Raw genomic sequence first — 5004 nt, forward strand, 5'->3', positions numbered from 1 at the left:
TGGGTCAGAATCGACTTGACAGCACTTAACAACAATAACATATAGAATCAAAGTGGCAACAGCAACTCAAAAGAATAGATAGGAACCTTAAGGGTTAACAAAACCTTTTTATGTTAATGTGGAAGGTTAACATAAAAAGGTTAACAAAAACTTTTTAGGTTAATGTGGAAGGAGCAATTCAGAAAAGGGTGAGAAAGGTTGCATGACTCGGAGAAGGTAAACAATATTACTGAATTGTACCTATAAAAACAATTTAACTTATTTATGTTTGGCTGTGTATAATCTCAACAACAAAAATTTAAACATTATATAAATGATTTTGTTTTGCTGATATCTGATTCTAAATTTCTAACAGATATTTCTCCCACTGAGTATTGAATCAAATAACAAATGTTTCCCAAAGAAAGTTTATCCCATCCCCTGACATTATAGCACTTTTTTGTGCCAGGATTTCAAATACTTTAACGTAATTTTCCCATTGAAAATCAGCTCCTGAAACATACACAGTAGCATCTATTATTAAATAGCGACTGGACCTATGTAATGACTAGCTAATAAAGGAGGAAACAGCAAGGGTCTGAGTCTGCTCTGTATGCTGAGATCTGCTTTCAATCTCACTCAAAGAAGGTCCTGAGAGACCCAGTGTGGGGAAAATATTCCCAGCATGCTGAGCTTCGGATCATGCATCAGGGTGTCCAGTTTGCACCAAAGGAAAAATGGTCTGGGATACATACCTTAACTATCTATTTGCTTTGGCACATTTCCCTGGCCACTCTGGCTGATGATATAAATTGAGGGAGGGTCTAAATTAGAAGCCCTAATTGAATCACTGGAGTCCTTGTGTGGCACCATAAGACAAACACTGGACTGCTAACTGCAAGGTCAGCTTTTCAAACCCACCAGGCAACCCTTGGAAACTAAACAGGATCCCTGTGAGTCATAATCAACTTGACTGCACTTAACAACAAGTGAATCACTGAGTTTAATGGCTGGAGGAGAAGTCCAAGGGCACAGAGCCCCAGCCACTACCTAAACACTATTGATCATTCCAGTTGCTGCTTCTCCACTAGGTAACACTCTTGTCAGAGTTTAACTTTTAAATCCTTAATGAAAATCAGTATTGGGAGAAATAATTCACCAATCCAAGGCATTTGGAAGAGAAGCAGGATGAGAAATGAATATCCAAGGATAATCAGTCAGTATGTGTTTTGATAATTTGCCACCAAAGTTTTTGTAGCGTCGTGATAATACTTTACTGTTACCAGCCTAGACAAATGCCTCAAATTTTGCCAGTGAAGCTGTAAGTAATGAGAGTTACAAGGGAATGCTGGAAAAAAGTAAAGAGTAGAACTTAAAAAGCTGCTTTCCGACTAATCCTCCCATTGCTGCCCCTTACCAATCCTTAAACATAAAAACCATTTAAGAAAACATTAATTCTCTACAGGGCTCCTTGTTTTTCCATCTAGCTATGTAGGTGCTGTGGGCTAATGCGCTGGACTGCAAAGTCGTTTGAACCATAAGGTCGGTGGTTCAAGCTCACCAACCGCTCCTCTATAACGGGTCGCTATGGGTTGGAACTGACTGGACAGCACTTGACAACAACAATGTAGTTTTCCTAGGGTTGATTATGTCAGAGGGAGCTTGAAGCTTTTGCTGTTTTCTATCTTGGCCAGGAACTGTTGTTGTTGTTGTTAAGTGCCGTCGAGTTCCTACCCATAGCGACCCCTGTACAGGGTTTCCGAGGGTGTAAATCCTTACGGGAGTAGAAAGCCTCATCTTTCTCCCGCGGAGCGGCTGGTAATTTCGAACTGCTGACCTTACGGTTCGCAGCCCGATTCGTAACCACTACGCTACCAGAGCTCCTTTGACCAGGAACTAGAAACCCTCAAATTCTCAAGACTCCAATGCCTGACTCATAGCTGGGTCTTAAATGTTTAATTAATGTTGGAAGATAAATTCTGGCAACAGAGGCCTGAAATTAGAACTTAAAAGTCCATTTTCAAACAAAGGAGATGCTGTGACTAATGAGAGTTAATATTTACTATTGAGCCTGCTACTAAGTGCTTATTTCTTCAAGCAAGGCAATACATGTAATTAAATGAAACAACTATTATTTTCTTCTGTGTTCTGAGTAGGAAATAAAAAAGAAGCATCCTTCTTTACTATAACAACGTATAATTTAAGTACTCACTATGTTTAGTGATTTACCTAATAGAGCTATTATCTTCCAAATATATATAGTCAACCAGTTCTCTGATTTTTTTTTTCCTAGAAAAAGAAAGCTGATTTTAGTTCTTTTGAAAGTATGTTTTCAGGAAATATATACTTTCATAAATACTTATTTTATGAGTTTGCAAATTACCTACTACACACCACCTACTGCAAATTAATTCTCTAAGAATTTATTTTCTTATAAGAACAGTTACTAGATAATTTCTTGGATGCTGATGACTTAGAAATATGTATATGTATGTGACCCATTTTTTAATATCACAAAAGCATTCCTTGGACTGAAATAGCAGTAAAAAAGAGAACACGTTCCCAAAAGCCTATGAATTCCTACAGGCTACGTATAAATACTATATACAGTCTGCTAAAAAACTGATTACACCAAATAAAAACCACTGAGTATAACAACATAGGAAATGCAATCTTCCCTACATTGTATGTATGCTAACTGCTGACACAAAATATTAAAAAATGCTGTGAAAATAAAAAATTTTTCAAACAATTTTTAACAGTATTTTATTTTCTCCTATATAATCCTTAAAAGAATGGTTGTGATGCTGGCAAACACAATGGAAAATTTTTTAAATATTAATGGTGCTTCATTTAGAACTTCATTTCCATGAGTTCAAGGTAAAGCACATGAAAATTAAGCTGGTTCAATAATCTAAATAGATCTAATGGAAAACTATAACACTACTATGTTTCTTACTAAAACATCCCTCTTTTATGTAAGCCCTTCATGAAAGTTTTAGTTTATAAGTTCAGCATCAAAAAATGTTACCAACTAAAGTTTTTACTAAATAATGTATAAACAAAATTTGAAGAAAGTCTGAATTCTATTGTCAGAGAAGATATGGGCCTTCAATATGATAAATTTAATACAAATTCACTTTCCTATCTGCAATGAACTTCCAAGGGGAGAAAAATAACTCCATCTACAAATTGAAATAATGGTCAAGACTTGTATCTATTACTTCTCAACAATTAAAGAAAGAGTTAAAACCTTCCAGTCAGCACAAATAAATTTTAACAAATTTGCCATTAAATTTTTAATGTTAGCACTTACTCCATGTATATCTTTATGAGAAATTTTCATACCTATAAGTATTTTCCAAATATAGTTATATTGCTGCTCGTAGTTGTTGGTCATGAATTGTTGCCTTTGAATTATGGCACTGGCAAAGAATATTGAATATACCATGGACTGTCAGAAAAATTCACAAATCTGTATTGAACAAAGCACAGCCAGAATGCTGCTCAACAGGAAGAATGGCAAGACTTCAAGTAACATGTTTTGGACATGTCATCAGGAGGAACCAGTTCCTAGAGAAGCACAACATGCTTGGTAAAATAGAGGGTCAACAAAACAGAGTAAGACCTTCCATGAGATAGATTGACACAATGGCTGCAAAAATGGGTTCAAACATCAGAACGATTGTGAGAATGACACAGGATTGGACAGGGTTTCGTTCTGTTGTACACAGGATCGCTATGAGTCACAAACAGCTAGATGACACCTAACAACAACACAAGTATTTTTCAAACTATACAGTTATTTCACTCATAGTTGTCAATCATGAAATAAACTAATTGGATATGATTGGGGAAAATGAACTAGAGAAAAACAGAAAATATTAGAATTATTTATTTGGAAGGATAAGCGGTATTTTAAGAAACTTTATGTATTTAAGGGGTCCTCATATACAGGGTCGCTATGGGTCAGAATGGACTCAACGGCACTTAACAACAACAACATGGGGCAATAGTTAAAAGCTTATCTGCTAATTGAAAGGTCAATAATTTGAACCCATCAACCACTATGAGAAAGAAGAGACCTGGGGATCTATTTCAGTAAGGACTGTTGTTGTTAAGTGCCATTGAGTCTTTTCCAATCCATAGCAACCTTGCACAGGGTTTCCAGGGAACGGCTGGTGAGCTTGAACCACTGACCTTGCAGTTCAAACAGACTTTGCAATTCAGCACATTAACTCACAGTACCGTACAAGAACACCTAGAAAACTCTATGAAACAGTTCTATTCTGTTAAACAGGGTCACTATGAGTCAGAATCAGTTCAATGGCATGTTGTTATTATTGTTGTTAGGTGCCATCAAGTCGATTCCAATTCATAGCAACCCTATGCACAACAGAACGAAACACTGTCTGGTTCTGCACAATCCTCACAATTGTTGCTATGTTTAAGCCCATTGTTTCTGCCACTGTGTTAATCCATATCCTTGAATGTCTTCCTCTTTTTTCACTGAATTCCAGTTTACCAAGGACTTACCTGTCCACATAATGTGTCTGAAGTAGCCTGCCAGTTCTTCTTCCAACACAGATTCGGTTTTCGGACAGTCCATGGTACTTACAATGTTCTTCTTCAACACCATAATTCAAATGCGTCAATTTTTCTAAAGTCTTCCTTATTCATTGTCCAATTTTATGCATATAAAGTTATTGAAACTACCATGGCTTAGTCTAGGGGCATCTTGTCCTCAAACTGATATCTTTGTTCTTGAATATTTTAAAGCGATCTTGTACAGCAGATTTTCCCACAGCAATATGTTGTTTGATTTCTTGACTGCTACTTCCATGAGTGTTGACTGTGGTTCCAAAAAAATAGTTTCTTTGACAACTTTAATTTTATGTCCACTTATCATGATGTTATTTATTAGTCCAATTGTGAGGATTTTTGCTTTCTTTACATTGAAGTGCAATCCATACTGAAGTCTGTAGTCTTTGATCTTCATCAATAAGTATTTTAAGTCTTCATTTT

This window comes from Chrysochloris asiatica, unplaced genomic scaffold (assembly GCF_000296735.1).
Source record: "Chrysochloris asiatica unplaced genomic scaffold, ChrAsi1.0 scaffold00002, whole genome shotgun sequence".
Lineage (NCBI taxonomy): Eukaryota > Metazoa > Chordata > Mammalia > Afrosoricida > Chrysochloridae > Chrysochloris > Chrysochloris asiatica.